Raw genomic sequence first — 15,284 nt, forward strand, 5'->3', positions numbered from 1 at the left:
TGACCCCAATGAGTTTCCCTCCTTTCCCCTGTGGAATGTCCATGGTCCTCTCTTTGTTTAGCTAGATGTCAGAATCACAACCCGTCCATTTTCATTGTCCTGAGCCTGACCCTGCTCCTATTATCTGATTAGGTCAACCTTTCTAACTTACTATACACACAGTTTCATGGCCTGAACTCCATTAATACTCTTAATCTGTAGGTGCTAAAAAGCATATGAAGCTTTACCGCTTGCTTTATTATATGAGTAGTATTTTTATTTCAATAACTATTTTGTTACATTAATTAATGAATATTGAAGAAAATAAATAAAAATGTTCAATATATTGTTGCACATAGTATACTCTACGGGCATTTCAAAGCTCCAGAATGGGATCTCTGCTACTTTTAGAGTTATGGTCCAATTTGTAAGCATTACCAAAAGAGTGAACTTGAAAATGGATTCAAAATGGTCGCCCTCTGCTGGTAAAAAGATGGCTGTGATTGGTTATCAAGTGTAATTTCGTGTTTCGTCGTTTGTTTAAATAAATCATTATGTCAACATTTCACGCTGCGCTTTGGTCCGCTCATTCACCACAAGACGACCGTTACACCACTAATGTTTGAGTGTCCAGTTTCTGTTAGTTAGGGGAACATTCTATCTATGTTAGCAAAAACCTTCTGAGAATCTTTTTTGCATGTTTTGGTGTTAAAGTTAGGAGAACATTATCTTAATGAAAAGCAGAATTTACCTAGAACGTGGTTACAATGTTCTCAGAATATACAACATTAATGTTGTAGATTAGTTTTAGGAGACATTGCAAGAACATTAATGTGTCCAGTTAGGAGAATATCCCATCAATGTTCCACCAAACATACACAGAACATTGTTGCCATGTTCTCACAATATTATATATTAATGTTCTAGACACATTTCGTGGGAACCTTGCAATATTTCAGTGTATCAGTTGTCAGGATATCACCTGGTCCCAAAGAAACTTGTTACTGTTGCCAAGCCCATCAAGGCCCTGACTGGTGAAACACTGATCTATTCACAGCTCTGTTTGAGATGCTCGCTCAAAGTGCTTTTAACATACAATGTTTTCAATTGACATATTTGACATACATGATTATATTGTGCGTTTTCATAGTCATTATTATTCAACATGTCCTTAACTCAGTGGCGTGCCGTGGGCCTGGGGCCTAGGCCTTCAGTGAGGTACTACACAGTCCCACCCGAATTAATCCACCTCTTATTACCATCATTATGCCATGGCTCTAGACACTATACATTTAGACAGAAACGCAGTATAACCAGGCGTTGCGTCACCTTGAAATTGACAAATTGACATTTTTGGGTAAACAGTGTTTAACAGACAACTCAAGTTTGCAAAGCCAGTGTGGCTCCAAACACCAAATCGATCACTTGCAAATAATAGGCATTCCCAGCAGTACAGTTTGCAGTGCTTCTCGGAGCCTGTGAGCAATTGACAGCGCTCGTAGTTGAAACTTTGAAAGTGGCGAGCGAACGAACCCCTTTCCCGCCTGTGACAGGCTTTGTGGCGTCGGGCGACCTCTCCTTACAATGTCTAACTTTTCTTGAAAAGTTCGTCTTGAGAATGGCGTTATAATTATATCCTCGACCAAATCGATATCTTCTACTCCTTCCGCCATTGTGGGTTGAAAAAACAGCTTAGTAGAACGCGAATTAATTCGTTTATCAAATTCAGTTTCCTAGATCTGCATAGACCTGCCCATAGGACCTGCCTCTCAATATTGGTAATCCAATCAAAAGACGTGGACGCACTACGCCTGCTAGCTGGCTCCTGTGTAACACTGGAGCCAGCCAGCAGGCGTACAATAGCCAACTCTAACGCTGATTGGTTGACACAAATTTTTTATTTCCATTCACTTTAAGCTACAAGCGCCCGCACTGTTGATTCTGAAGGCCTGAGGGCAGATTTTAGACCCCTGGCAACACATGATGGCTGAATATGATTGGATAAAAGATCTAACATAAAGACCAGCCCTCCAAATCTCAACCTGGGGCTGGAAGCAGTGCAACCAAGAGGAAAGCTATGAAATTAAGAGTATAACTCTTACTCTGGGGAATAATTTAATACATATTTGTGGGAAAATATATTTAAAAAATATATATATTCTGATGATGTTTAGGCCAGCAGAGAAGGCCTTGCAGGCCCTGACGGCCCACCACTGCCTTAACTGGGATATGAACTCACAATCTCTTAGTTCACAGATTCCCGATCTTCCTGCTACGCCACCCTATCCTTGTAAGGTATCAGATCTTTTGACTATTCTCTCATTATTGATTTGATTGACTAATTTCAACAATTTAAGGGCTTTCTGTATAGCTGTTAAATGTTGGTGGAGAATATTAACCTGCTTTAATGATACTCCTTAATCACTATGATTAATACAAGTTTTTCTTGAGTGTAGTTTTAACAGAGCTGAGATTTACTGAACTGGACACAATGTTTTTGCCAGGTTCCCATGAATTGTGTCTAGAACATTAAAATCTTATGTTCTCTAAACATGGCAACCATGTCCCGTGTATGTTTAGTGGGATGTTGATGGAATATTCCCTGAAGAAGGCTCAGTGACGCAGAAACGTTGGTGGTTTACCCAATACATTACTTGGAGCTTGTATATAGAGTGTGCAACTCTTTATTTTTATAGCCTACAGTTTACTCACCGTTAGTCAGCACCTCAGCACACAAACATTTTCTGGGTGTGCGCCAGCTCATGCTTTTCATTATACTGAAAACTTGGCCACCATGTTCTTTGTATATTTGGTGGGATGTTAATGGAATATCATCCTAACCCACAGAAAACTGGACACATGAATGTTCTTGCACCGTTCTCATTTAACGTGTCTAGAACATTAATATCTTATGTACTAAGAACATGGCAACCATGTTCTGTGTATATTTGGTGTGACGTTGATGGAATATTCTCCTAACCCACAGAAAACTGGACACAAATTTTCTTGCAACATTCCCATGAAACGTGTCTAGAACATTAATATCTTAAGTTCTGAGAACAATGTTACCACGTTCTGGGTAAATTCCATTTGACATTAAGGGAATGGTCTCTGGGAAACATTCCTTGCACATCACGGGAACATTCATATGAACATTTTAGCAAATGACCTAATGCAACACTTAAGCGAACGTTCTCGAAAGTTGTGGGAACATTTGTTGTTATCTGGGACTCTGTATTGTTATGTGTAACGTCATGTGTAGCCTAACGCTTCTCAGGGGTTAATCCCAGACTCTTACAGATATACATTATGGCAGTAAAACAAATGCTGAGCGCATTATGGGTCTCTGGGGGGAGGGAGGGGGGGTATAATCTACAATATAAGCATCCATCTGATCTTCCCTACTTCCCCTCCTGGTTGAGGGGGGGAGTGTACATTCAAGGTCATAGACAGATGCTGTATTCATGCTACTGCCATGCACAAAAACGAATGTACTCATCCTATTTAAAAACAAATTTGAGTTATTGTAATTTGTGTTTTGTGTTTATAAGTGTGCATGTGTGGTGTGTGTATGTGTGTCTATGCATATGTGTGTAGTGTAAGAGCATCTGCACATACAGCTCTTCCTAGATGAAATCTGATGCACCCGTTGAAAGCTCAAGGGAGAACTAATCTTGGCATGGAGGTTGCTGAAATTGTCCTGTGATGCTGCCACATGGCGCACTGAAATGACACAATGCCTTCGTCTCTCTCTCTCTCTCTCTCTCTCTCTCTCTCTCTCTCTCTCTCTCTCTCTCTCTCTCTCTCTCTCTCTCTCTCTCTCTCTCTCTCTCTCTCTCTCTCTCTCTCTCTCTCTCTCTCTCTCTCTCTCTCTCTCTCTCTCTCTCTCTCTCTCTCTCTCTCTCTCTCAACGTGAGGGGACATACTTGTGGTACTTGTGAGACAGGGACTCAGACATTCCAGCAAAATTTCACTGATCCTTCCATGTTACTGCTACAATCTCTATCCGACAAAGTGCTAACAGTACTTACTAGACTGGCAAAGGAAGGTTTAACGATTAGAGGAGAATTACACATCCCCAATGGGGCTGGATAATGTAAAAAGAGTTGCAAACAGCAAAAAGGGGAGAAGAGGAGCAGCGCAGCACCCTCTGATTAACAGGGGGACAGGGACTGTGAGTGGGGGTGACTGGGTTAAAGGGGACATGCCTGTCACCATACATCTTTCCTGACCACAACAACACTCCTGGAGTCAGGAAGACAGGTAACCTTGAGGCCTCTACAACCTCTGGGATAAAGGTATAGTACTAACTAACTAACAGTACCTGAAATGCTATTAAAAATCATTTAATAACTTGAGATAAAAAACCATAACATCCTGCCCCCACATTAACTTATGTTAGTTTAGCAGTAACTATAGGAACAGGTCACAGCATCAGTATGTCTCATAAGGATTTGCTGGAGTCATAGTGATAATACCAACAATGCTATTATCTACCATCACTGAAATGGCATGTATTACAAAAAAAATATGTACTGATGACACACTTCTTGTAATAAGAAGTTAGAAAACCTCTGAGCACAGTTAATCTAGTAATGGCATTCTAAATCCACCCACTCATGCTATTCATGGGTTGTACGTTTCGTAACATTAGTTAATAGGACTGAAGCACGACTGAGCATTCTACTCAATGCAGTGTCAATTGGCGCTGATGAAGATTGAATCTAAAATCCATTACGGTGGCTTGGAAATACAATTACATTCCTAAAGGAGGCAAATAATTAGTAGGAAAACCTTTTGTCGTCATTGTGATGTCACCAGATTGACTTTAGCTAGCTAGCTAAGATTGACCACCGGATTTTAGCTAGCTAACGTTAGCATTGCCAGCTATTTTTGACGAACTTTGCTAGCTATTGACAACATTGCCATCTGTCTAAAGTAAATTTGACGATTGATGATTAGTTGACAAGGTGAATCCGATGTACTTGTCCAGGGCTACAACAAAAATATGTGCTGTTGGGGGTACTTGAGGACTGGAGTTTGTAAAAAAAAAACTGGTGTGGGATTTACTTAATAAAAACAGATTGTTACAAGATTACCTATCTGAAGCCTTTTCTCCTCCATGCCCTCTGGGTTCTAAGGGTGGAGTTTTTTTTGCAGGAACCATAGCAGTCGGTGGCTGTGGTTAGCCAACGCTGACTGGGGGGGCAGGAGGAGGACGAGGCACCGAGGCACCAGGGCAGGGAAGATAGATTGGCCCATAGACTGGAACTGACAGTGTGTGAGAAAATCAGCTCTCAGGTGCTGCACCTACCATCCATCTCACTTCTCTCCAAGTGAGGTTTGGGTGGCGGACTAACGCTGTGTATTTTGCATACCGGTTCCCCACCACCCAACCTCCCCATAACCACACTGCCACAGGAAGCCATGGCCTCCCTCACCTCTGTCACACACACTCATGGCAGCCCTCGGCCCCTGGTCCGCTCCAGGCAGCAACCCCCTCCCTTGTGCTTGTTTGCTCTTCTCTCTAAGCCTTATTTGTTTCAGACAAAACAGAGAGAGTGAATAATGGCTAAGACCCTGAAAATCAAGCAAACAATCTTAAATGTAGAATAGTTTGCCATATAATTCAACATTTTAGTTGCTGTTTGTGAGTAATGAAATGCCACTCTTGGACCAATAGTACCAATATTGTTGTTAAAATACCAATAACACAATCATTAAATGTAAGTATATGATTCTATGGATGATTGTATGAATATAAAATACATCTAATACAGCATCAGTCAGTATGGGCATGATGCTCCCCATCATGAATTGACCTGGTCTTGAGGAAAGCCGAGAGCAGTGTTCCCAGTAAGACCCATTCTGCAGGCAGGCCCACCTGTTCTACTGCTGCCCAGGGGTTACAATCCTCCCCTGATTCACTCTGCCTTCACATCCCTGGCTCTCTACAGATAAATCACTGCAGAGACATGGGGCCAATACTGAACGCAAATGCAATCTCAAACAGATGCAATCTTTAATTATGCAAGCAAATAACCATCGTTCAGCCACTCTGATGCTCCGCCAGTCATCAATGACGTGCTTGTCATACTTATGGGGCAGTTTAGGGAGTTAGAGAGACTTTTAGGGCAATGTTAACGCCAGATGGCCAGGAATAAAACACAGCAAATGGGATGAAAAAGTCCTATTTGTCAGACAGATGAATGATCGGTAGCCCACTGACTGCATCCACCGGATAGCAAAGCTTATTGGTTTTTATCCATGAGGCTGTCTTTGAATAAAATACATGTTATCAGAGAAAAAATTATTAAATGGTGTTTGATCAGATATCATCACGATTTAATCATTTAATCATTGCCTAAAAAAAGAGGCTGTGATCTGGGGTTTGCCAACTCAATCTGTACACTAGCTAGCTCATGGTGCACAGACTAAACACATTTCCTATAGCAATCTGATTCCCCCTCATGTAATTGGGGCTCCCAAGCGGCACAGCGGTCTAAGGCACTACATCGCAGTGCTAGAGACGTCACTACAGACCCTGGTTCGATCCCGGGCTGTATCGTGATCGGGAGTCCCATAGGGCTGCGCACAATTGGCCCAGCACCTTAGGGGAAGGTTTGGTCAGGGTAGACTGTCATTATAAATAATAATTTGTTCTTAACTGACTTGCCTAGTTAAATAAAATTAAAAACAATAATAATAATTTGACTATGCAGCATAGGGAGGTGATGGCATGGCATTACATTGTCAATATGACCGGTAATAAAGCTGTAATAGAGAGTTGACACCTGCAAAAATAACATCTAATGGAAATCTAATGAAACTATCAGGTATGGTTTGACCATGTTATCACACTGATTAGATCCCTGGTCCTCTTGTCACTAGCTATCACCAACACTGGGATCATCATGTTGACGACTGAGCATTAAGCCTGACTTATTGGGACACTTGAACAGTGACAAAACAGCCAGACAGCTGCTTAGGCCCAGACTAGAAGAGACACTGGCTGCATGATGATGAAAAGGAGGGCTAGAACACAGGCTGTGTTGGCAGGGTGGTGAACAGTACAGAGACAGACACATACACATACACACAGATGTACTCCTCTGTTTATGAGAGGCAAGGTGATTCAAGTTACAGGGGAGAGGAGAAATGACTTGAGGTAGAGGAGAGGAGAAATGACTTGAGGGAGAGGAGAGGAGAAATGACTTGAGGGAGAGGAGAGGAGAAATGACATGAGGTAGATGAGAGGAGAAATGACTTGAGGGAGAGGAGAGGAGAAATGACATGAGGGAGAGGAGAGGAGAAATGACATGAGGGAGAGGAGAGGAGAAATGACATGAGGGAGAGGAGAGGAGAAATGACTTGAGGGAGAGGAGAGGAGAAATGACATGAGGGAGAGGAGAGGAGAAATGACATGAGGGAGAGGAGAGGAGAAATGACTTGAGGGAGAGGAGAGGAGAAATGACATGAGGGAGAGGAGAGGAGAAATGACTTGAGGGAGAGGAGAGGAGAAATGACATGAGGTAGAGGAGAGGAGAAATGACTTGAGGGAGAGGAGAGGAGAAATGACATGAGGGAGAGGAGAGGAGAAATGACATGAGGGAGAGGAGAAATGACATGAGGTAGAGGAGAGGAGAAATGACATGAGGGAGAGGAGAGGAGAAATGACATGAGGGAGAGGAGAGGAGAAATGACATGAGGGAGAGGAGAGGAGAAATGACATGAGGGAGAGGAGAGGAGAAATGACATGAGGGAGAGGAGAGGAGAAATGACATGAGGGAGAGGAGAGGAGAAATGACATGAGGGAGAGGAGAGGAGAAATGACATGAGGTAGAGGAGAGGAGAAATGACATGAGGGAGAGGAGAGGAGAAATGACATGAGGGAGAGGAGGGGAGAAATGACATGAGGGAGAGGAGAGGAGAAATGACTTGAGGGAGAGGAGAGGAGAAATGACTTGAGGGAGAGGAGAGGAGAAATTACTTGAGGGAGAGGAGAGGAGAAATGACATGAGGGAGAGGAGAGGAGAAATGACATGAGGGAGAGGAGGGGAGAAATGACATGAGGGAGAGGAGGGGAGAAATGACATGAGGGAGAGGAGAGGAGAAATGACATGAGGGAGATGAGAGGAGAAATGACATGAGGGAGAGGAGAGGAGAAATGACATGAGGGAGAGGAGAGGAGAAATGACTTGAGGGAGAGGAGAGGAGAAATGACTTGAGGGAGAGGAGAGGAGAAATGACATGAGGGAGAGGAGAGGAGAAATGACATGAGGGAGAGGAGAGGAGAAATGACTTGAGGGAGAGGAGAGGAGAAATGACATGAGGGAGAGGAGAGGAGAAATGACTTGAGGGAGAGGAGAGGAGAAATGACATGAGGTAGATGAGAGGAGCTCCTACCATTGCTCCTGTTCCTTTACTCTCCTTGTTGTTGTTATGTGACCATTGACCCCATGAGGCAGAGACTGTGAGCAAGAGGCAATTTGAATTCAAACTAAAGCAAAAGGGATTAAGATACATGGGCACTGGGGTGGGTGAGAGAGAGAGAGAACCCAGGGAAAAGGCTTATTTTCAGCCCCACTGCTTAAGTATACATAGATTCCAACACATGAGAGTAGAACAGGAAGAGAGAGGCAGCTGTCAACTTGATTTAAATTAATCTCATTCAAATGAGTTGCCACACAAATGAGTTCGACATTAGAAAAACATAAGATAAATAAATAATTAGAAGTAGTAGAGAAACACATTTTTATCGAAAAACATTTACATTACTAAGACATTTACATTACACGTCTGTCATTTAGCAGGCTCTCTTATGGCTCTATTTTACTCACGTTAGGCTGTCAACCATGTCCAATCACCATCTCCATGTCCATGTTTCAAAACCCAATCATGTATAGCTTCTCATTCTTTGGAAGAAAGACACAGCCTATAGCGTCACACACCACTGTGAAGACCTCAGGGCACCAGGTCTCCTCTGCTATAGCCTTTAAGAGACAGTACATAACACACTGTCATTTCTTAACTAATATCATTACATCCACTAAAACATGGCAGAAACAAAACTATGGGTCAGTGTTTCGATTTGATGAAGATATTGTGCGTAATCATATTCATCTATTTTTCTTGTTTTGCATTCTGTTGCCTTTTTTGTTTTCAGGAGAGCTGATTGGTGTGTGGACTGGGAAGGCCTGGAGGACATGGACCCTGACTTGGAAGAGACTGATTTTGAGGACTATGCAATGGACCCAACCTGCTTCCTCCAGTGCTAAGCCTGCTGCCACCAGTACCAGGCCTGCTTCACCCACAGCCCAGTCTGCTGCCAGCCAAATCCATCCATGCAAAAAACTTGGTTTGATAAGTGGCAACGTGTCACTAGTTTCCATATAGACTCTGCTTTTTATCTTCTTTCTAAAATTAGGGGCTCGATCGAGCGTTAACCCGTAGTTGCCCTTGTGTGTCTTGTGTGTTCCTTCCCACTGGGCACACACTGGTTGAATCAACTTTGTTTCCACGTCAATTCAATGAAATTATGTTGAACCAATGTGGAATTTAAGTCTGTGCCCAGTGGGTTATTATCCCTACTGCGTTAGAAGTTAAAAGTAAAAAATGGCGATAGAAAGTATAGTTAACTTCATAATTTTCATGATAATTTGAATGGGGGGATTTAAAGCCTATCAGTCTAATCAGGAGTAGGGCCTATAGCCAGTGGTGTAAACTACTTAAGTAAAAATATACTTAATGTCACGTTCTGACCTTAGGTCCTTTGTTATGTCTGTATTTTAGTTTGGTCAGGGCGTGAGTTGGGGTGGGCATTCTATGTCGTTTTTTCTATGTTTTGTTCTATTGTTCTATTTCTATGTGTTTGGCCTAGTATGGTTCTCAATCAGAGGCAGGTGTCAGTTGTTGTCTCTGATTGGGAGCCATATTTAGGTAGCCTGTTTTTCATTGTGTTTTGTGGGTGACATTTTTCTGTTCTGTGTTTTTGTTTCACAGTACAGGAGTGTTCGATTTACGTTTTATTGTTTTTGTTCAGTGTTCATTTTTCGTATTAATACAATATGGACACTTACCACGCTGCGCATTGGTCCTCCTCTTCTTCCAACCACGACAAGCGTTACACTTAAGTCGTTTTTTGGGGGGTGTCTATTTATTTACTATTTATATTTTTGACAACTTTTACTTTTACTTCACTACATTCCTAAAGAAAATGATGTACTTTTTACTCTATACATTTTCCCTGACACCCAAAAGTGTTCGTTACATTTTAAATGCTTAGCAGGACAGGAAAATGGTCCAATTCACGCACGTTTTCAAGAGATCATCCCTGGTCATCCCTACTGCCTCTGATCTGGTGGACTCACTAAACACAAATGCTTCATGTGTAAATGATGTCTGAGTGTTGGAGTGTGCCCATGGCTATCAGTACATTTTGATAACAAACAAATGGTGCAGTCTGGATTGCTTAATATAAGGAATTTGAAATTATTTATACTTTTACTTTTGATACTAAAGTATATTTTAAACCAAATACATTTTGAATTTTACTCTAGTAGTATTTTACTGGGTGACTTTCACTTTTACTTGAGTAACTTTCTATTAAGGTATCTATACTTTTACTCAAGTATGACATTTAGGAATATTTTCCACCATTGCCTATAGTCTACAATTGAACCTCATGCACTCAAGTGTTTGAACTTGCAACGAGGCTGGTGGAACTTCTAACATGGCTTTATGGAATTTGTCAGATATAAAGTTGGGTGGTTTCGTTGCATCCGAAGGCAGTGTAGGCGATAAGGTAACACAAGGAGCTGCTTGTAGACAGCTCTAACGCAGTTCCACCAAAAAAACTCTAAGCGGGTGTCGACCAACGTTGTTTCCACGTCATTTCAATTAAATTACGTTGAACCAATGTCGAATAGACGTTTAATTGACATCTGTGCCCAGTGGGATGTGATGTATTCATAATTATATCAGGTAATATGCAGTCCACAAGAAACCATAACAGATAACTGATCATTTAAGATAGTAATTGCATAAACAAGGTAACAGGAGTATAGTATGGTAATAAACCAACCTCATTAGAACAACACTTCTATATGTTATGTTTATGCTACCATAATCGTTCCATTAACTCAGGTGATCTCAAATTCACTTATGTGAAAAACAAAACACTTTTGGAGACTATAGGGTTTGTTTAGAAATTTTTTTTTCTGGCTGAGGCGGGATTTGAACTGGGGACCTTGAGGTTCTCTTATCCCCTTCCTCAAACACAGGAAAAAAACACATTTCCATCCAGCTTATCGTCATAGATAATAAACACTTAAATTATGAAGAAGAATGCTACATTTCTCCTTTTTTCCTCTCTTTTCTTCTCCCCCTCTTATTAACATACTATTGTTGCTTTGGCAAAGAGTGATTTACATTATTGTATACATTTTCATACTTCTTCTTACTGGTCCCCATGGGAAACCATAACCCTGGTGTTGCAAGCGCTATGCTCTACCAACTGTTGACTCTAATAAATCTCACCTAAAGCATTAAATCAGAACAGCGCATGTTCCTGTCAGTGTGCTCTGGGAATAGCAGCATTGTACGTGTACAGGGACCTATTGAAGCTGAGGGAGAGACCAACTCCCACAGCTACACCTTCCATCTGTACTTTGGCCTTAATTTGAGATTCTCCAATAGGAAGTGAGGTGCATGCATGCAACGCTCAGCACTGACTGACTTAATATTGGTCTCCTCCAGGCACCATTCCCATCTGGTTAAATGAAGGGTCAGCTGAATAATAATTTTTGGGCCATCCCCTTTTCAGCCTAATGAAGGCCCCTGTGAATGTGAGGGAGGCTAGGGAACCTTGTAGGGTGTGAACAGAGTCCGACTGCTGCAGAGTTTACCTCTCAACTTCTGGGGGAATGAGATCTCTGTGGGGGAGATGGGGGAGATACGCTACATGGACAAAAAGCACACAAGCCTAAGATCACAATGCCCAATGCCAAGCCTTGGCTGGATTGGTGTAAAGCTCGCCACCATTGGAATCTGGAGCCGTAGAAACGCGTTCTCTGGAGTGATGAATCACGTTTCACCATCTGGCAGTCCGACGGACGAATCTGGGTTTGGCAGATGACAGGAGAACACTACCTGCCCCAATGCATAGTGGCAATCGTACAGTTTGGTGGTTCAAGTGAAAGGAAATCTTAATGCTACAGCATACAATGACATTCTAGACAATTCTGTGCTTCCAACTTTGTGGCAAGAGTTTGGGGAAGGCCCTTTCCTGTTTCAGCATGACAATGTTCATACAGAAATGGTTTTTCGAAATAGGTGTGGAAGAACCTGCACAGAGCTCTGACCTCAACACCATTGAACAACTTTGGGATGAATTGGAACACCGACTAGGAGCCAGGCCTAATCTCCCAACATCAGTGCCCAACCTCACTACTGCTCTTGTGGCTGAATGGGGGCAAGTCTCCACAGCAATGTTCCAACAGCTAGTGGAAAGCCTTCCCAGAAGAGTGGAGGCTGTTATAGCAGCAAAGGTAGGACTTTGGCAAACATTTACTCCTGGTTAGGGATGCATGATTTATCGGTGAATATATCGGAATCGGACGATATTAGCTAAAAATGCCAACATCAGTATTGGCCCGATGTCTAGTTTAACGCCGATGTACAAAACCGATGTCAAAGCTGATGTGCATACCTATATAACGTGGGTACATGACATAATACCGCCATGTAAAATGTTGCGCTACACGTGCAACACAGCATTCCTAACCTAGCCCACAATGTCTGCTGTGTGGATTGAGCAGTCAACAAGTCGAGCAGTCATTTGAAAGAGTAAGAATTTCAGTGAGACAACTCAAAGGTGAAATCCATTAACGCCAAGATAATAGCATTCACTGTCCTTGACAATCAACAGTTCTCTGTTGTGGGTGATGTTGGCTTTCGCCGACTGTTCGAGCACTGGTACACATGTTGCCCTACCGGAGTTACACAGTAATAGCGTCACTGCTATTAGCTTTACAACATACTATGAAACGCTGTTTGGGTCTTGCGTGTCAAAAAAGACAAAAGAGTCGAATAACACTATTTGACACGTTAAATAAGCTTTTAATTTGACACGTCAAATAACACAGTTCTATTATAGAATGTTGTGTGTTCTGAATTTGCACGTGCAAGCCAAGCACCACCACTACTATCAGTAGCACTGTCAAAGCTGTACAAAAAAGTCTACAAACAAGCAAATACCGGCCACGAACGATGTGTTTACAATACCGTGTTGGTAATAAAGCATTATTTGTTCAACAGCAACTTCTGGGGTAGCTAGCTTTAGCTTGGTACCTAGCTAGCACCAATACAACCAGCCTGAAGACAATGACCAGTAGAAACTGCAGTCATTTTCATTATTCTTAGCAATGATTTAGGAATCCTTGTGAGTAAGTATTAGCTAGGTAGCCACTTGTTGTTCGCCTATTGAAGTTGAACTTTAGTTCATGGAAATAAATAGCTAGCCAGCTGTGAAGCTAGCCACAGTAAGGATTAGGCACAATAGTGGACTTTGCGGTTTGCCTTCAAAATAAAAGTACCTCTTTGAAAGTGATGCAGAAGGTTACAATTGGTGGAATCATGCCATATTTAGACTAGATAATGTTAAACAAGGTTGGAATGTGAAGCAATGAAATGGGGTATCAGTCTACCCGGTGACATCCACAGAACATAACTGTGAAGAGTTTACGCAAATATTAATGTTGTAGCTCTTATCGCTTATCTTTGTGGCGGCAGGTAGCCTAGTGATTAGAGCATTGGGCCAGTAACCGAAAGGTTGCTGGATTGAATCCCCGAGCTGACAAGGTAAAAATCTGTTGTTCAGCCCGCCTATATTGGGTTTTGAGTAGACTGATACCCCATTTCATTGATCCCCAATCATTAAGTAAAGCTGTACAGTGCAATATGAACATCAATACACACAATAGGCTGACTGGGGAGGTGATTTCACACTGTCAATTTAACTAGGCAAGTCAGTTAAGAACAAATTCTTATTTACAATGGCGGCCTACCCCGGCCAAACCCGGACAACGCTGGGCCAATTGTGCGCCACACTATGGGACTCCCAATCACGGCCGGATGTGATACAGCCTGGATTCGAACCAGGGACTGTAGTGATGCCTCTTGCACTGAGATGCAGTGCCTTAGACCTCTGTGTCCATGTGTGTGTGTTAACTATTTAACTGTACTAGAATGCTTAAAGGATGCAAAAAATGTAATATTGGTTATTGGTATCGTTTTTTGGGGGGCAAGGAAAATATCAGATATCGGTATCGCCCAAAAATGTCATATCGGTGCATCACTACTCCTGATACCATCAAATAAACTCCAGAATACATGCAACACAAATAAATAATTGTGACATATTGAGTAAATAGAGTTTTGGAACCCCTGACATGGCCATAATTTACCACATACAGTAGTGTGGAGGAAATACAGTAGCAGGAGAAAAAGTACTATCTCTAACCAAGACAGCGTAAATCTCCACCTGTGTTGACAGCAACCCTTGATGAAGATAGCTACAGTTGAAGTCGGAAGTTTACATACACTTAGATTGGAGTCATTAAAACTTGTTTTTCAACCACTCCACACATTTCTTGTTAATTAAAAAACTATAGTTTTGGCAAGTCGGTTAGGACATCTTCTTTGTGCACTAGTCATTTTTCCAACAATTATTTACAGACAGATTATTTCACTTATAATTCACTGCATCACAATTCCAGTGGGTCAGAAGTTTACATACACTAAGTTGACTGTGCCTTTAAACAGCTTTGAAAATTCCAGAAAATGATGTCATCGCTTTAGAAGCTTCTGATAGGCTAATTGACATCATTTGAGTCAATTGGAGGTGGACCTGTGGATGTATTTCAATACCTACCTTCAAACTCAGTGCCTCTTTGCTTTAAATCATGGGAAAACCAAAAGAAATCAGCCAAGACCTCAGAAAAAAATTGTAGACCTCCACAAGTCTGGTTCATCCTTGAGAGCAATTTCCAAACGCCTGAAGGTACCACGTTCATCTGTACAAACAATAGTACGCAAGTATAAACACCATGGGACCACGCAGCCGTCATACCGCTCAGGAAGAAGACGCATTCTGTCTCCTAGAGATGAACGTACTTTGGCGCGAAAAGTGCAAATCAATCCCAGAACACCAGCAAAGGACCTTGTGAAGATGCTGGAGGAAACAGGTACAAAAGTATCTATATCCACAGTAAAACGAGTCCTATATCGACATAACCTGAAAGGCC

At 42.0% G+C, this 15,284-nt stretch overlaps 1 protein-coding gene across 1 annotated transcript in view; it reads right to left on the minus strand.

The window, feature by feature from the left end:
* The window catches only part of LOC139576867 (transmembrane protein 132D-like), a 53,292-nt gene that overhangs the window by 24,930 nt on the left and 13,078 nt on the right, over positions 1 to 15,284 (minus strand). The window lies entirely within an intron of this gene.

Source organism: Salvelinus alpinus, chromosome 5, assembly GCF_045679555.1.
Source record: "Salvelinus alpinus chromosome 5, SLU_Salpinus.1, whole genome shotgun sequence".
Classification (NCBI taxonomy): domain Eukaryota; kingdom Metazoa; phylum Chordata; class Actinopteri; order Salmoniformes; family Salmonidae; genus Salvelinus; species Salvelinus alpinus.